The sequence below is a fragment of the Musca autumnalis genome, unplaced genomic scaffold, assembly GCF_047663935.1.
Source record: "Musca autumnalis isolate F117 unplaced genomic scaffold, ASM4766393v1 scaffold_3, whole genome shotgun sequence".
NCBI classification, from domain to species: Eukaryota; Metazoa; Arthropoda; class Insecta; order Diptera; family Muscidae; genus Musca; species Musca autumnalis.
Window position 1 is genome coordinate 139,448,500 of NW_027411866.1, and position 20,366 is coordinate 139,468,865.

The 20,366-nt window shown below is 32.8% G+C and overlaps 1 protein-coding gene across 1 annotated transcript in view; it reads right to left on the minus strand.

Moving 5' to 3' along the window:
* Positions 1-20,366, minus strand: part of LOC141400141 (glutamate receptor ionotropic, kainate 2-like) — a 56,446-nt gene that overhangs the window by 16,405 nt on the left and 19,675 nt on the right. The gene's annotated exons all lie outside the window — the stretch shown is intronic.

A 20,366-nucleotide genomic window follows, 5' to 3' on the forward strand; every position in this document is an offset into this window, starting at 1 on the left:
TCTCTTTTGTCGCCGGCTTCTCTCACTATAACCAACATATGGACGACCTTTTTTCCTCACAACATCATTATCTACTAGTTTAAAAATGGTCTCAGTAGATAACCAGACTCTATCATTTTTTAGAAAACGGTATTTTTTCCGGCCATATTTAAACCACTTCTGTTTAAGGTTCGCACGGACTATATTATTGCCTTATTATTATGGTGAAACTAAACACTATTTGGTTGTCGCCAATACGTCTATTAAATTTTTCCGAAATCCAATTGATTAAATTAATGGGTTTCCGATTATTCTCCAACCAAAACATAAAAATGTCCATATTTTTAAGTATTACGACATCTGAAATCAGATTTTTATGAAAAGGCGCAGATGAGCGCAGCTAATTTTTTCACAAAATGATAGTACACATTAATACCTTTCACCACATATATATAATATCCTAGATCTACCTAGATCTCAAAAGTTATACTCTAGAGAACACATGGATAACAAAGCAAAATACTCCAAAAAAGACATCACATCTTAACACACATAACATTTTTATTATTTGTTAACACTATCTTATTTTACATACCCATAGAAGAGCTTTCCATTTTTAAAAAATATAAAAATGTTGAAATTTTCTTTTTGGCGCCTAAAATACTTTCACTACTTATTTATGATGAATGTCAGAAAATAATACATAAGAAAATATGTCATTATTGCCAGATCAGTATGTCGCTATGTAATGTTACCAGATTGATTTATTTTTAGTGATTCAGAGTGTTGGCAATCGAAATCCGTTATAATTTTTTCAAATTGTTCACTTCAAAAATTGACTTTTTGCCTCGAAAACCTGCTATTGGCCCCATCGTGCAGCGTAGACTAAATACCAAATTTCAGCTATTTCGGTGGCTGATTTTCGGTATTTTAAATGTATGTACCGTTCTATTATGCAATATGTTTAGCTTAAGGCCTAGTAGCCAGAGCTTCCCCTTATATTTGTAATTTACTTATAAATATAATTGTTAATAAATAAATAAATAATGCAATATGAAGGCGTGGACTTACACATAAAAATTTCGGGTGGAAAATTTTGTACCCCCAACGAAGACTAAATACGTTTGTTGTATATTATTTATACTGGGCTGAATCGGTCAGTATTTAGATGGAAATAAAACTAATTTATTCCATTTTTTCTCAACGTTTCTAGACTAAATACCAAATTTCAGCCATTTCCATAGATTTTTGTGGTCACAACCTTCAAAATACCGAAAATCTAGAGGTACCGTTCTATGGGGGCTATATTAAGGCGTGAACCGGTTCCGACAAAATTCAATAGAAATTTTGCAATACCAAACATCCTAGGAGTAATAGAAACTTCTATACCAAATTACAAAGTTCTATATCTATATATATAAAAGAGTAGTGAGGTGAGTGACTGACTGACTGATTGACTGACTGATTCATCAACGCCCAGACGAAACCGCTGAAGCTAGAAAGTTGAAATTTTGGGTGTAGGTTGCTGTTGGTGTGTAGGGGTGAGATAAGGCTGGGTTTTTGGAAATTCGACCTAGAAGTGTACGAAAAGTACTAAAAGGTACTAAATATGGTACCCTTTGTATTAGGCAAACGGTAAGAGCTAGAATTCTGAAATTTGGAATGAGGGTAACTGATGGAGAGCTAGAAAGATGTACCAAAGGGTTTTTGGAAATTCGAACTATAAGTGTACAAAAAGTACTAAAGGGTACTAAATTTAGTACAATTGCGATTTGGGTGAACAGATAGAGCTGGAATCCTGAAATTTGGAATGGGAGTCACTAACGGAGAGTAAAAAAAGAAAGGTTTTTGGAAATTCGACCAATTAGTGTACGAAAAGTACTAAATGGTACTAAATTTAGTACAATTTGGATTTGGGTGAACGGATAGAGCTGGAATCCTGAAATTTGGAATGAGGATCACTGATGAAGAGTAACGATGAAAGGTTTTTGAAAACTCGAACTATAAGGGTACGAAAAGTACTAAGTGGTACTAAATTTAGTACAATTTGGACTTCGGTGAACGGATAGAGATGGAATCCTGAAATTTAAAATGAGAGTCACTGATGAAGAGTAACGATGAAAGGTTTTTGGATATCCGAACTATAAGGGTAGGAAAAGTACTAAATGGTACTAAATTTGGTACAATTTGGATTTGGGTGAGCGGATGGAGCTGGAATCCTGAAATTTGAATGGGAGTCACTGACGCAGAGTAAAGATGAAAGGTTTTTGGATATCCGAACTATAAGGGTACGAAAAGTGCTAAATGGTACTAAATTTGGTAAAATTTGGATTTGGGTGAACGGATAGAGCTGGAATCCTGAAATTTGAATGGGAGTCACTGATGCAGAGTAACGAAGAAAGGTTTTAGAAAATTATAACTATAAACGCACAGAAAGTACCAAATGGTACTAAATTTAGTACAATTTTGATTTGGGTGAACGGATAGAGATAGAATCCTGAAATTTGAAGTGAGAGTCACTGATGAAGAGTAACAATGAAAGGTTTTTGGAAATTCGAACTATAAGGGTACGAAAAGTACTAAATGGTACTAAATTTAGTACAATTTGGACTTCGGTGAACGGAGAGAGATGGAATCCTGAAATTTAAAATGAGAGTCACTGATGAAGAGTAACGATGAAAGGTTTTTGGATATCCGAACTATAAGAGTGCGAAAAGTATTAAATGGTACTAAATTTAGTACAATTTTGATTTGGGTGAACGGATAGAGCTCGAATCCTGAAATTTTGAATAGGAGTCACTGATGGAGAGTAACACAGAAAGGTTTTAGAAAATTCTAACTATAAGCGTACAGAAAGTACCAAATGGTACTAAATTTAGTACAATTTCGATTTGGGTGAACGGATAGAGATGGAATCCTGAATTTTGAAGTGGGAGTCACTGATGAAGAGTAACAATGAAAGGTTTTGGAAATTCAAACTATAAGGGTACGAAAAGTACTAAATGGTACTAAATTTAGTACAATTTGGATTTGGGTGAACGGATAGAGCTGGAATTCTGAAGTTTGGAATGGGAGTCACTGATGGAGAGTAACACAGAAAGGTTTTAGAAAATTTTAACTATAAGCGCACAGAAAGTACCAAATGATACTAAATTTAGTACAATTTCGATTTGGGTGAACGGATTGAGCTGTAATCTTGAAATCTGGAATGAGGGTCACTAATGGAGAGTAACAAAGAAAAGTTTATGAAAATTCGAACTGTAAGTGCACGAAAGTACTAAATTTAGTACAATTTGGATTTGGGTGAACGGATAGAGCTGGAATACTGAAATTTGGAATGAAGGTCACTGATGAAGTGTAACAATGAAAGGTTTTTGGAAAGTCGACCTATTAGTGTACGAAAAGTACTAAATTTAGGACAATTTGAATGGGGTGAACGGATTGACCTGGAATCCTGAAATTTGGAATGAAGGTTACTGATGGAGATTAACAAAAGAACTAAATTTGGTACAATTTGGATTCGGGTGATCGGATAGAGCTGGAATCCTGAAATTTGGAATGAGGGGTCATTGATGGAGAGTAAAAAATAAAGGTTGTTGGAAATTCGAACTATTAGTGTACGAAGCGTATTAAATGGTGCTAAATTTAGTACAATTTGTATTTGTGTGAACAGATTACTGTTGGAGTGTAGGATTGCGGTTACTTTGAAAATTCGTACTTATGGAAAAGTGCTAAATGAAACTACATTGGCTATAATTTGGATTTAGGTGAACGGAAAGAACTGAGGTATGAAAGTAGTTTTTGGAAAGTCGTGTACGAAAAGTGGTAAATGGTACAAAATTTGGTACCTTTTGGTATTTGCTACACGGTACAGAATTTTGTACAATTTGTGATTCTGTAAAGGGGTAGAACTGCAATTTTTAAATTTGAAATTCGGTATTAGATTAGCAATTGTTGTTTAGAGTGGATGTAGGGAGGAGGTTTTGAAAATTCGTACTTATTTATACAAAAAGTACTAAATAGTACTATGATTGGTTTTAGGGGAATATATAAAGCTGGGAAAGTGCATTGCGGTTGGGATATATGTTAAATATAAGGAAGTAAGTTTTGAAACGTTTAATTATGTGTATTAACAGTTTGGTAACATGTTGGTACCAAAACCATTTTGGTATTGTGTAAACAGTTTAAGTGAGAAATACCACTACAAGGCCTAAATTGAAATGCATCAAAAAATTTACCGTTATATGGTTGACACACCCGTGCACATTAAGTACAATTTTTTTAAAATAGTTTTTTTCTAACCTTTCATGTCACAAGTTCTGAATTTCGGTTGGAAAATGTGCATAAAACCTTCAAAATACTCTAAGTCTTCAAAATATCTCTTCTAATAAAAGTGGACTGAAGTAGATTTTTTAAGCTTTTTTATCCTCTGAGTATTCAAGGTCCAAATGTAAAGCAAATTGGACAGTATAGATTTGTTCTATTTTTAAAACACACTAAGTCGAGGGGGTACCGTTATATGGGGGTATATTTTATTTATTTATTTATTTATTTATTTATTTATTTATTTATTTATTTATTTATTTATTTATTTATTTATTTATTTATTTATTTATTTATTTATTTATTTATTTATTTATTTATTTATTTATTTATTTATTTATTTATTTATTTATTTATTTATTTATTTATTTATTTATTTATTTATTTATTTATTTATTTATTTATTTATTTATTTATTTATTTATTTATTTATTTATTTATTTATTTATTTATTTATTTATTTATTTATTTATTTATTTATTTATTTATTTATTTATTTATTTATTTATTTATTTATTTATTTATTTATTTATTTATTTATTTATTTATTTATTTATTTATTTATTTATTTATTTATTTATTTATTTATTTATTTATTTATTTATTTATTTATTTATTTATTTATTTATTTATTTATTTATTTATTTATTTATTTATTTATTTATTTATTTATTTATTTATTTATTTATTTATTTATTTATTTATTTATTTATTTATTTATTTATTTATTTATTTATTTATTTATTTATTTATTTATTTATTTATTTATTTATTTATTTATTTATTTATTTATTTATTTATTTATTTATTTATTTATTTATTTATTTATTTATTTATTTATTTATTTATTTATTTATTTATTTATTTATTTATTTATTTATTTATTTATTTATTTATTTATTTATTTATTTATTTATTTATTTATTTATTTATTTATTTATTTATTTATTTATTTATTTATTTATTTATTTATTTATTTATTTATTTATTTATTTATTTATTTATTTATTTATTTATTTATTTCTTCACTTGCAACACAAAAGTCTTCTTGGCCTAATAAATGTATTACATAGCTTTGTAATATTTCTGATAATTCAAATATTTCCATGAGCCTGGGGAGCCAGCCTTATTTACTTTAAATATAGGATAAATTATTAAAAGAAAGTTACATTGTCCATTAGCAACATATGTAGTAGCCTAAAACATAAGAATTGTGCGTTTCCGTGAAAAAAAAACTTACAAATCATTCATGATACATATATGTAACTTAAATAACTGCATAGCGTTACTGGTAAGGAAACAGAGCAATGGTTAGACTAATCCTCTCCTCTCCGACAAATAATACAAATGATGACGAAGTTTTAACCGAAATGCATTATTCGAATGTGAAAATAAACGCAAAACTAAAGGGAGGTAGTTCCAACATCTTGCCACGCGTACAACATATGAATCTTCAAACACGGAGTTATGAATTAGAGGGATGGTGATCTGTGGGTTTCTACTTGAAAAGAATGTAAATAATGTACACAACGATCTAGGTGCACCCGTTTTAATAAACTTGTAAAAATATAACATATTTCTTATATTAACATAATCACTCCACGAAGAGCCTAAAAAGTCAAGAACAAACTGGGATATATGTTCACGATTATTAACATTATAAACAAACCTAGCAATCGTATTCATAATATGCTGTAGTTTAGTAAAATTACCTACTGATGTTCCAGATATAACTTCTAAAGCATATAATATATGCGGCATCATCAGTGCATGGGCAAGTTTCGCCCTAACCCATTGAGGCAAATAAATACTAGTGGAGTACAATTTACGCAAAATCAAATAGATTCTTCTGTGTATACCGTCAATATTGAATCCAAAATCTAACCTATTGTCCAAAATAACTCCCAAACACCTATATTTATCCACAACATCAACTCTTGAACCCTCAATAGAAATGTCAATATCTTGAACGTGAGAACCAAACAACATAATTTTCGTTTTCAGCGGGTTAATTTGTAACAAGTTAGATCGAGTCCATCTTATTTTGTCATCTAAACAACAGTTCATTGTACTCTCCAAGTAACCGATACAATTAGTTTGAGCCCTAAATAGCAACAGCACATCATCAGCAAATACAAACAATGAACAAATATTAAGATCAATACATTCAGAGAGGTCATTTAGGTAAAGAATAAAAATAAAAATAAAAATAAAAATCGACCCTTGTGGTACCCCTGAAGATAGTGAGACAGTCCTAGATCTAACTCCGTTCATCTCAACATATTGGGTTCTTCCACTAACATACGACATTATCATTTTGCAGGCTGAATAAGAAAAATCAAACTTGCTTTTGAGTTTATTTATCAAGTTATTGTATGAAATCGAATTAAAAGCTTTGGATATATCCAACGCAACTAAAAAGTACATTCCGAAAATTTTACGAACCTATTCGGGTTCTTGGCGAAACTGCTGAAGCTACAACCTTGAATTGTGAATGCGCGCTATTGTTGTTGAAGGGGTGAAATAAAATTTAGTGTTTGGAAATTCGTATTGGGAGGGAATGCTGTGTTAGTGAAGGAGTAAAACCAGAAGTCAAGTCTGAAATTTGCAATATGATATGTATATCTGTGATATGAGGTCGTAGTTTTGGAAATCCGAAATAAAAAATATGGAAGCTGTGTAGGGGTGCGATACGGCAGATATGTTTTTTTGGAATTAAAGGAATTAAATCAATTAAATGATGGTATTAAAAATGGATTATTAAATATTGTTCATATATATTTTATGCCCTTTCCGCATACGAAGTAGCGGGCATTTGCTAGTTAAATATGTATTGCGAGCTGTATCTTGATTTCAACAGACGAACGAATTTTACCCTGATCAAGAATATACATACTTTATAGGGTCTCCGATAAATATTTCGATGTGTTACAAATGGAATGACAAATTTAATTATACCCTCCATATTATGGTGGAGAGTATAAAAATTAAGCTACAGTGTCTTATTTATAAATGCATTAAAGGCTAGAAAATATTTTTTCGCTTAGCATCAAGTAGTAAATTCTTCTTTATGATGGAATCTCTCAAATAAAACGCTTGCATTCAAATTAAAACTTGTGATAAAATTAAATGGCAAGCGTTTTATTTGAGAGAAGAATTTACTACTTGATGCTAAGCGAAAAATTATTTTCTAGCTTTTAGTACATTTATAAATAAAACACTGTAGCTGAAGTTTGTTTAATTATTTTTTATTTTGTCTATGTGTAAAGGCATAGGGGATGAAATATACCATGCAACAGCCCTGACCACGGCTGCCAGATTTGACGATTTATCGTCATTTTGACGATTTTTTGGTCAAAAATTGATAAATGACGATTTGACGATTTTTACCCAAAAAATGACGATTATTGGATATTTTGCTAATGCAGTCATAAAAATGTTGTAAAATTTTAGTTTGTAAAAACTTAGTTGATTTTAAAAACAAGTGAGCAAAGGCTATAGCCGGGACGGGGCCGACCATGCGTTACCCTACACCACTATCCCTGTGCATAAGCTTTTCACTGGTAAACATTTTCTTTAGGGAATATAATGCGAATACCATCAAAATTGCGACCTGCAAAAAATGGAAGAATTGGATGCATTGTGGTATCTCCCTTGTTTGGCCACCTTCTCTAACCTATTTTACACCGATTTAAAGGTTATTTTCTTCTTCTATTGACAGGCTTTGCGTTGGAATACCCCTACTAGAAGCCGATATATTCACAAAGAATAAAACTTTGAATTTGTCTCCACATGAGTTTTTCCCCATTCCGACCCCTAAATATTATCCGACTATCACCACAATCAAAAGGCTTCTTCCTCTGTGGGGCCCGCATCTACCCCCAAAATCTCGTGACTATACGATCAAAATTCCAACCGGTAGCGTGATTACAAAAAATTAAAAATTGATATATTACTGACTTTTGCGATATCTCGGTTGTTTGCCCACTTACGCCAACATACTTTGCATCAATATAAAGGAGATCTTTTCTTCTACCATTGGCGGGCTTCCTTTTTGGAATACTCCTACCAGAAGCGGAGATTTCGCATAAGAAAAAAACTTTGACTTTTCTCCACATTAGCTTATTGCTTATTCCGACTCCTGAATATTACCCGACCATCACCAAACTTAATAGGTTTCTTCCTCTGTGGGACTCGCATCAATTCCCAAATTCGTGACGATCCGATCAAAATTGCGAACTGTAGCGTGATTACAAAAAAATTGGAAAATGGGATGCATTAACGACTATTGCGATAACTCTGTTATTTGACCGTCTACGACAGTCTACTGTTCATCGTTGTAAAGGTGATATTTTCTACTTTCCTTGCCAGGTTTTGCTTTTGATATACCTCTTAAAGAAACAGAGCTATTGGCTTTGAAATAAAACGTTGACCTTTTCGCCAAATAAGTTTTTGAAAAATTCCGACCCCTGAATATTATCCGACCATCATCAAAATCAATAGGCTTCTTCCTCTGTGGGAACCACATTAACTCCCAAAATTTCGTGACGATCCGATCGAAATTGCGACTTGTAGCCTGATTTTGAAAAAAAAAAATTGAAAAATGGGAAGTATTACCGACTATTGCCATATCTCCGTTATTTTTCCACCTACGCCAACCAGCTTTGAATCATTGTAAAGGTGGAATGTTCTTCTTTCATAGTCAGGCTTTGCTTTTGGAAGATTCCTAACCAAAGCTGTGATATTCGTCATTATAACTCAAATCGCAAAAATAAAAAGTTGGGTTGTATTTGCAAGTATTGCGATTTCTTCGTTGTTTGACCACCTACGACAACCTACTGTACATCGTTGTAAAGGTGATATTTTCTACTTTCATTAGCAGGTTTTGCTTTTGATATACCCCGAATAGATGCAGAGATATTCGCTTTGAAATAAAACGTTGACTTTTTTCCCAAATAAGTTTTTTGCCCATTCCGACCCCTGTATATTATCCGACCATCACCAAAATCAATAGGCTTCTTCCCCCCCGGGCCCTCATCAACACCAAAAATTTGGTGACGATCCGATCAAAAATGCGACCTGTAGCGTGATTACAAGGTTTAGATGGACAGACGGACGGACGGACTGACGGACACACATAGCCAGATCGACTCAGCTCGTCGAGACATTCATTTTGGTATATATAAGTATGGGTCTACGACCATTATTTCGATGGGTTACAAACTTTTTGGCCAAAACCAACTTATAATACCCTCCCCACATAGTGGTGTAGGGTATAATTAACTGTTAAAAATAATCACAATAATCGTTATTTTTGAACGTAGAAGCTTGAAATTTTGCCAGAACATGTATTTTAGCTTTATGTATCAGATTTCATCAATGGTTACGATATGTTTGGGTACATATGTATGCAAAGGAATTTTTAACTAGAACCAAAGTGATTTCAATGAAAACAAGCAAAATATATAATTGCACAGCTACAGAGCCTGCAACAATCTCCTATTTTTTGGTAAATTTATAAAGGAACAAAAAGTCAACATTTCAACAATAGTAGATTTTGTTCTGGGCGTTATATTGAGCTTTATGCAGAAATTTTAAAAGTTTAATAGATTTGATTTTGAAAATAGTTTTATTAATTTTTCGACCTCCTTAACGAACTTTCACATTTTGTCAACAAGAAGTAAAAGCAAAAATTGGATTCAGAATTTCGTGAACTAAAGCTTTTGGATTTTGAGGAAATGTTTGAAAATAATGAAACGGATTTATTTCGCATTTTAATATATGATTTGAAACGTGTTGATGGTTCATATGTTTTTCCTATAATAACAAAATTTTTAAAGAAAATAATGATAGGTATTTCCAGATTCGCCAGCAAATGTTAAACGTGTTTTCAGCCAAGTAAATCTTCACAAGACGAAATATGTATCGAAATTCTTTTCATAAGGATTCAATGTAGAGTACACTTAACAAAATAAATTGTTTGACACATTGATTAAACACGACTTGTTAAGAATGTTAACTCAAATATTTATTTACAAAATCGTTTAATTAATCATTTAATACTGATTTGAAGTAAAAATATGTTTACTAACTCGAATAGCCATTTAATGTTTATTTTAATTAAAAATATATTTAAATATAACTTAATATTACCATTTCAATTTTTGACGATTTTGTAAAATAAATTTGACGATTTTAATTTTAAAAATCGTCATTTTGACGATTTTCCATAAGAATAATATGGCAGCCCTGGCCCAGACCCGTTTGGGGGCTGCTTTGAACATCTGTTAAAGGTAGTGAGTTAACCGATAATCACACACACCTCCAAAAACTTCGTACTATGAAAAAAAGAAAAGGAAAAACCCTTTAAAATTGACGCCCCCTGCACCTGAAATTCCACAATGAAACATCTGACAATGGAATGAGGCTTATAGACTTCGCAGCGGCATGGGAGTTAGCAGTACCAGATTTAAGCATCTCAACATTTATAGGGGCACCTGGATGTCTCCACGCCAAGAAATGAGTTTGGTTGCGGATTTGTGGTTGGTCGGAGGTTAAACCATCTGGAATGCAGCTTCACACCAGTGAATGAAAGACCTGCTACAATTCTGATGAAAGCAAAATATGTCTTTGTGCTCATGCCACCACTGAAGACAAGGACGAATATATCAAAGATATATTTTATGGGCGCTTTAAAGAAACATATGACCATTGTCCTGCCTTTGGCATTTAAATAATTCTAGGCAATTTAAATGTCAATGCAGGAAAGGAGAATACTTTGGAAGTATTGACTTACTCCGGAAAAAGATTCTACCGTTGAAAATGAGGCCGCTAGAACAACCTAACATCTTAAACTTCACTTTATCCGAATTTTGTGTGGAAGATACCCAAAGAAGTGGACCGATGTAGTCCATATTCCAACTTGATACTTGACTGGATGAAATAATATGATGTGCAAAGTCTGCACCAATCAGAAACTCCCTGCGAGAATTTCTTGCGGATTTGCCATTTTGGTTGGTGCCGTTAGGGTTTCTTGAAACTTTTAATCCAATATCTCAGGAAGTATGGACTTGCGCAAAAAATTGTACCGTCGTAAAGGGAGCCTCAAGGACAACTTACTGAAACAAATTTCAAAACGATCCGAGAGGAGCTCTTAAACTTCACTTTAAACGAATTTTGTGTGGGAGGTACCCGAAGTAGTGGACCAATATACTCCATATTCGAACCCGATCTATATCTAGAAGGAATAATACGAAGTGGAAAGTTTGAACCAAATCGATTGCTCTCTTCGAGAGTTATCGTTCACACCATTTTACAGACACATTTTGAACTTTTGTGCGGAAGGTACCCGAACGAGTGGACCGACATGGCCCATTTTCGAACTTAAACTAAGTTTGGACAAAATATTACGATAACCAAAATTTGGTTCGATTCAGTATATCCGTTCCGAGAGTTATCGTGCGCACCTGCCAGACAGACAGACAGACGGACAGACATGGCTAAATCGACTCCAAATTCGATGAGGCACATTTTTGGTCGTATCAAAGTGTATATCACCAATATTTTTGAAAATTTAACATAGCTGAAGCCAAGGTTTATCTTTTAGAACACGCGACTTGTGATTGTATATTATACAAATTAAATATTTTTGGATAAAATTAAATGTTTTAGGACGTGGCAAAAAATATTGGCCTTAAAAGATAATCCAAATGTGGAAATTTTTTGCGAACATTTTTCTAAAAATCATATTTTTCGGGTCTAATATTTGCAATTGTTTCTTGAATACCTCGTACTCGCAAATTTTAGTTTTTTACGTTACGGATCCAATAAATCATTCCTCGTCAAAATCCATCTACTAAAACGCGAGTTATGAGAAATTCCAAAGTAGAAAAATCACCTAAAATTGTTTTTAAAAATATCTCGTATTTTATCGCGTTTTCTGCGAATCGTTTCCACTGCAGTGAAAAAACTAGTGCAGCATCTTCGTTTTAGCGGAAACAGAGATTTGAAAACTTCACTGATAAGGAAGCTACATTCATTTTATCCCAAAAAATAGTGTGTGATGCTACATCCACGGTTCTTTATTGATCGCCTTGAAATAGATATATCGCTCATTTACTCAAAGAGTGACAGAACGCAAAAAAAATGCGTTTTCTGAGTTAGCAATTTCTATTTTTTCTACGACTTCTACTTTATCTTGTGTCTAATGTTCATGCTGATATCTCCAAAACTCGATGAGTTACAGCTCATTTACTACGAGTTTCGCATAATTCAACACAAAAGTTTTTTGAGTTTATGAAGCACTAAAACTCTTCAAATCGTGCTTGATTATGCACAGAAATTTAGCACTGATATCTGGCCATCTGGTTGCAAAATATGGTCCAAGTAGTTATTTTAGTTTTATTGTAATCGTCTTTTTATCTTGTTAAGTCAAATCTCAATCGCCAACTTAAAAGGCATTTTTCTCGATACTTGATTTTTCGAGATGTGTCACTCTTTGAGTAAATGAGCGATATATCGATGTAGATTTTCATGGTGGACACTGAAATCGGATGCGGACAAAAATTGTATGCACTTTGCGCAAATTAGCGATATTTTATAGGTTTTTTAATGCTAAGATGCAGCCGATGCTACATCTTAGCGTCCAAATTATATTTCGAAAAATATATACAACTTAATAGATATGGTCTTGTTGTACATGAAAATCACATGCGGACAAAATGATTTTGATAATTATGTAATTTACACGTATTTTAAAATGCATATAAATTAAAATGGGTTGTTTGACCTCTATTTCCATTTCAGAAGTAAAAGTAGAAGCAAACTAAATAAGGATCATCTCACTTATGTATTACTTTTCAAAATTTGAACTGCTTCTACCATTAAATGATGCTGACATTTTGAAGCCAGTTTTACAGTGTTTTTTGACATTTTCTTCTAATTTCATTCCGCAACCAGGTTTTACAAATAATCGTATTTAGGATTGTAGAACTCGCGATTCTGAGTTATTTGATATATGTGTCGTGAGTGTAGTCTACACAGCTTCATAGAAATCTGCATCCAAATACGGAAATTTTGTGCGAACATTTTTCTAAAAATCATATTTTTCGGGCCTACTTTTTACAATTGTCATTCGATTTCCTCGCACATGATTGCACATTTTAGTTTTTTACGTTCCGGATCTAACAAATCATTCCCCGTGAAAATCCATCCACTAAAACGCGAGTTACAAGAAAGTCCAAAGTAGAAAAATCACCTAAAATTGTTTTTAGAAATATTGCGTACTTTATCGCGTTTTCTGCGGTTCGTTTCCACTGCAATAAAACAACTAATACAGCATCTTCGTTTTAGCGGAAACAGAGTTTTGATAATTTCACTGATAAGGGAGCTACATTCATTTTATCCCAAAAAATGGTGTGTGATGCTACATCCACGGTTCTTAATTGATCGCCTTGAAATAGATATATATCGATGTAGATTTTCATGGTGGACATTGAAATCGGATGCGGACAAAAATTGTGTGCACTTTGCGCAAATTAGCGATATTTTATAGGTATTTTAATGCTAAGATGCAGCTGACGCTACATCTTAGCCTTCAAATTAAATTTCGAAAAATATATACAAATTAACAGATATGGTCTTGCTGTACATGAAAATCACATGCGGACAAAATGATTTTGATAATTACTTTTGTTTGGCGATAGTTTGGCTGAAGGTCATTAAAAAGATTGTTGTTTTATTTTGTTTGATTAAATTTTATTTCCAATATTTCAATTGTCTTCGACAATCATCCTCAGGGATCTATTATTAAAAACACAATTTTATTATTACAAATTATAAAATACAAATGTAACACAAAAATATTTTATTTACATTTATTTATGGAAGAAGAGCGACTGTTGTCTTTCTAATGTCAACGTCAACTAAGCTTTTTGTCGGTACTTATGAACTATGTTTCTATACATATGTGCACAGTGGTCTGTGTCAGTTTTATAATTAATTCTTTTGTCCGTGGGAGTGTTAATAATATGAAGCATCTCTAGAGTATATCGTCTTTTGTAATTATTTTCATGTGCAAGAATGTCAACGTTTTTAAAATCTGGTTTGTGTCCCGTTTTCATACAGTGGGCCCCTAAAGCTGTTTTTTGTTCAATAGGCTTGTCCATCTTTTGATCTGATTTGTGTCCAGAGAGTCGTGTTTTAAGTTTGGTTTTAGTTGTGCCAACATATACCTTTTGGCATATGTTGGCGTCGTCTCCATTACAAGTTATCCTATATACTAAATTGCACCTATCTTCCTTTTTAGTCTTACTTTTTGTTTTGCTAAACATACTGTTGACATTGTTATTAGTTCTTAAAGCTAGTTGGTAGTTGTCTCTATTATAAATATTTGAGTTACAGAGCCTCTCAGAAAATCCAGGAATATATGTAACGGACTTGTATGACTTTTCATTTTCCCTTTCCTTCTTGTTATTGTTCGTTTTAGCATGATTTATTAGGTCATCTATAGTCTTCTTTGGAAATTCATTTTTGGATAGTATTTGGCGTATTTTTATCTCATTGGCGTCATGAAATTGTTGATCACTTATATTTAGAACTCTATTAATGAAGTTTGTGGCCGTGTTTATTTTCATACGTCTAGGGTGTTTTGAATGGAAATTAATCAATCGTCCAGATGCAGTTGGTTTTTGGTACCAATCTAATGTTATAGCGTTGCCTTGTCGAATTATCACAGCGTCTAAATATGGGAGTTTATTGTTTTCTTCAAGCTCATAAGTGAACTGTATGTTTTTGTCAAACGAGTTTAATGTTTTTGAGATATTTTCGATCTCTGCTTTATTTGCTATACAGAAAATGTCATCCAAGTACTTGGTTAGTAATTTTGGTTTCGTCGTCAATTTTTCCATCGTGGCGTACAGTAATTCTTCCATTACTATATCTGCAATTATCGGTGACGCTGGTGATCCCATAGGAAGTCCTTTTCTTTGTTCGTACACCTTGTCATCAAAAACGAAATATCTAGAGTCCTTAATGCATAGTGTCAGTATATCAATGAATAATGCTTGTGGCATTTTGGTATAGTCTTTAATTATATCCCATTTATCATTTATTGTCTTTAAAGCTAAGTTTATTGGGACACTGGGGAATAAAGAAATTACGTCGAATGATAATAAAATTTCGTCATCGTTAATCTTTGTATTGCCAATTTTCATTTTGAGATCTACTGCATCTTTGATATTGTATATTGAGTTCTTCGTTAAGTGTTTTAAAATGTTTACAATATATTTGGATAGTCCGTATACAGGTGAATTTATGGATGAACAAATAGGTCGAAGCGGTGTTCCCTCTTTGTGGATCTTGGGAAGGCCGTAAATTCGAGGAGCAATTGATGTGTTCGTCGTCATTTTATTTTTGTCCATAGCGCTTATTATATTCAATTGAAATAATTTATCTACCAATTTATTGTTCTTATTTTGTAATGAAGTTGTTGGATCCCGCTTTAATCTTTTGTAGGTGCACATGTCTCGTAGTATATCTTTCATTTTAGTCTCATATTCGTTTTTGTACATGGCCACAGTCTTACCTCCTTTATCCGCATTTAATATCAAAATATTCTTATTATCTTTCACAAATTGTTTTGTTCTACCCACTGTGTCAAGTATTAATTTATCTCTTGTAGTCAATTTGGTATGTGTTAAATGGTCGTCAATAAGAGAGACTAACTTCACTCTCGCATTTTCTTGATCTTCTTTGTTGTCCAACGTTTGAATGCAGTCCTCACTTTCTGCAATAACATTTAGTAAGGGGAAAGATGTTTTTGTTGTTGGTAGAGCATATTTTGGCCCCATAGACAGTAACCACTGCACGTCGTTAGGTATGTTGGCGTTAGTGTTGTTGGTGAACCATTCGTTGTGTTGTTGTATGTTGAGTGCTGCTTTTTGATTCTCTTTTAGTGCTTGATATTTGTTGATGTTTCTAGTCTTGTTATTGTTGTCATAGTACCTACGTAAGCTATTTTCGCTCTCTATGTATACTTTGAAGTCATGTTCGTCCATTTCTTTTTGTAGTTTTTCTCTTATTATCGAAAGCTTAGTTTTGTTATTGTGGAGTTCTTTATGTTTTTGTTGTATTAGAAGTTTTAAAATCTTCGTATGAAAGTTGTAGTTATATGCTTCTATTGTTGACAGTAAATTTGGCGGAATTTTGTCGTCTGTTTTGAAAATATTATATGAGTTTTTTGTTGTATTTATTATAAATTTTATCTAATTTTATGACCACTAAATGGGCCTTAATTTTGAAAAAAAGTTGACTTATATTCAATAATTTCGGGGCCACCGTGGTGCAATGGTTAGCACGTCCGCCTTGCACCCAGAAGGTCTGCGGTTCGAATCCCAGGCCAAGCAACATCAAATTTTCAACGGTGGCAAAACTCCCCCTCAGTAATGCTGGCGACATTTCCTGAGTATTTAAGCCATGAAAAACTTCTCTACAAGTGGTGTCGTAAGACACGCCGTTCGGACTCGGCAATAAAAAGTAGGTCCCATATCATTGAGCCAATATGAATCGGCGTGCACTCATTGATATGAGAGAAGTCTCCCTTGTCCCATCTGGGATGTTTGTGGAACAATTATTATTATATTCAATAATTTATAAATTTTATGTACATTCCGCGAATTCTGTGTAACATTTTGCGGGTATTATGCAATCTACTCGCTGAAGTCACTTCGAGAGAACTTTTTTGTAACAATTGTGCTCATTAAAATAATTAGCGTTTTTATAATATTTTCTTTCTTAAAAAGCGAAATAAAAGCGCCATAACTTTTGTCCGCAACAACCAAAAATTGGCTCGCGACCGGATTCGTACTGGGAATTATTTTCTTAACCTACATATCAAAAATCGTTGATGTAGCGCGAAAAAAAATTATCCTTTTTCTGAAATGGAATATGAAATAATTGACAATATTCGCGATATACCCTTTCTAACCTGAAGGCTGAGGGTATAAAAATACATGACATTTTTTGGGGTCCAAATTTTTAAAACGAACTGAAAAATTAGTTATATTTAGTTTAATTTCGGCCAATAGATCTCCGATTTCACTGAGTTACGTTTTTTTCTCACATGTTTCACAAGTTCGTACCATTTATTGCACAAAGGTACGATTCCAAAACTACTTTCATATCTCAATCCTTAACTACAACAGTAATCTTTATTCCCAATTTGATAATTCCAGTCCTATTTGTTCCCTCAAAAGGCAAATTGTACCAAATTTGGTACCATTTACCTCTTTTCTTACACATAAGTACGAATTTCAAAAACGACCTCTGTACCTCAATCCTTCACTCCAAGAGTAATCTTAATTACAAATTTCAGGATTCCAGCTCTATCCGTTCACTATAATACAAATTGTACCAAATTTAGTAACATTTAGTACTTTTCATATGCATAAGTACGATATTCCAAAATTGCCTCAAGCCTATACTCCGACAGTAATCATAATTCCAAATTTGAGATTTCGAGCTCTATCGGTTCACCAAAATCCAAGTTGTACTAAATTTAGTATCTATCAGTGCTTTTCGTACACATACATAAGTATCTCAATCCAACAGTCTTAATTCCAAATTTCCCTTCTTTATATCAACACCACTTCCCAACTTTGATTTCCATACCAAATTTCAAGATTCTAATTATATCCGTTGAAAAATATACTTTGGTACTAAATTTAGTAGCTTTTCGTACAATATACGTCGAATTTCCGAAAACCCTCTTTTATATATTAACTTGGTGCGAAAGTTTATGTTACTCCTCAAATGTTTGGTATTGGTACATATTTCGACGTTTTGATATAGCACCCCATAGAACCGTACCTCCAGGTTTTCGGCAAGATGATGTGACTACATCTTGCCGAAGTGGCTGAAATTTCGTATATTGTCTTCCCTGGGGCTACACAACTTTCCCCAGAGATCACTCGTTTTTAGATATTTTCAAGGTTTTAGCCTTATTATCACACCAAATTTCCATTAGCAAACATCCTAGGGGTAATTAAATATATGTCAATAATTTTAATCATTTATCTTATATGAGGCGCTCAGCGCCAAAACGGCCTAACCCACATTTTCAAAAAAATCAAACTGACTATGCTGGACGAACCGGAACCTTTTGTAATATATACTAAAAAAATCCCCTATGTTATTCTACATGCCGTAAACTGTTTTTCCTTTACTGAAAGTATGAAAAAATGTGGACGCCAAAATGGCCTAAGCCACATAGGCAAACTCGAATACTGGAAATAAAAAAACGCATGTTACGTTTTAGTCAGGAGTATATTTGAAAAATAATATAAAAATAAATTTTCGAGAAGAATATGTAAGTAAAAACCAAAGGTTATGTTATAAATTGACTTACGCCCTGGCGTCAATGTAGAATGTAAAAAGTTAATAATGTATCGTAACATAAGAATGAACACTATTTGCACATATATGGTCAATAATTCGGCCTTCTGTGTAGAACGGATAGACCACAAATTTTTAGTGTCTGGCCATTCATGCCTACCATGCGATCAAGATTTTGGTCTCATTGAAAAGGAAAAAAATATTATAAGGCACTTTTACGCCTGATGATTTGGAATCCTCACGGCAAAAAGGGAACCATGTCACTTGGTAAAGATGACGACAGATGAAATAAAAAGCATATCCACAATTGAGAAACTAGTATCAAACAGAAAAATCTCCGAAGACAAGACTTCAAAAGTTGAATGGCTTAAGATTCAGTGCCTTCGATTCCAAAGGCTTCGATTCGAAGCCATTTAAAATTCAATACAAATATTCAAATAACATAAATGTTTTATTTCAAAAAGTTAATATTTCAAAAAGGAACTCCAGCAAGTACGTAAATTTTGAATTGGAACCGCTTTATCCGGGAGGAAGATTCATTAAAGCTGCAAAGTTTAAGGATTTACACAAACTCAAAGGGTAAATCATGCATTTTATAATAATTTAAAAACAAATTCGAGAGCCGAAGATGAAGATATCCAGGAATAAGACCAATAATTTTTATTAATATGTATCAATTAAAACGCTCACAGTTATTTTTATTATTCATCTGCATAACTTTTGTTTTAATAAGTGGAGACAAAATGGCCTAACCCTCAGTTCCTATCAATATATTTTTTTTAAATGGATGCCAAAACGGCCTAAGCCACTTCAATTTTTTTATTAACTGATTAAAACAGTCTTTATCTATGTAAACTAATACCTAATGATTAACCTAAAACAAATATTACAACTAATATGTATTTATGATTAATAAAAAAATTATAAAAATATTTTAAAAACTTGTTTTCTTTAAACTTCGTTTTTCTCAGAACCATTTCTATGTGGGTTAGGCCGTTTTGGCGCTGAGCGCCTCATATATTCCATAGACTATAGTCCGGTCAAAATAGACATGCGAATAAGGGGGAAATAGCAAAAATTCCCACAAAGCTGAATTTTGGTGGAGTGCTAGGGTTGGCCATTAGAAGCAACGTCCTAAAAGTCCCCATCGATCCCATGTGTGCAAAACAAGTTATTCGGGGTCAAAGGTCATTTTTGGAGGCATTATTCAGTTTTTTTACTTTTTCTCAAAAACGGTAATACTAAGCAAAAGCTCGCTAAAGTAAAAGTTGTAGACTCAATAATTGCTCTTTATGATTCTTAAAAAAGACTTACCATTTTCGAGATATCTCGATCTAAAGGTCAAATAAAAAATTAGCCGCGACACTATGTGTTAGATACTTCCGTAAGCTTTCAAACGATATCCACTTTAATCAATTCAGCATAACCGGGTCTAACCCGTTTTTAAATTTGACCTTTCGGGTCTAATAACCGGCGAACCGGATCCGCAGTCGTTGAAAATTATACATTTCCGTAATCAGCGCAACAAACCCTACCTTCTGACAAAACTTGAAAAAAATCGGAGAGTTTTCGTTGGGGTCGTTCCCGTTGGGCTTTCGATTATACATGTGGGTTAAATGGGCTATTTTTGCATAAAATGACTCTAACATTGAATAACTCTACAAAACACACTC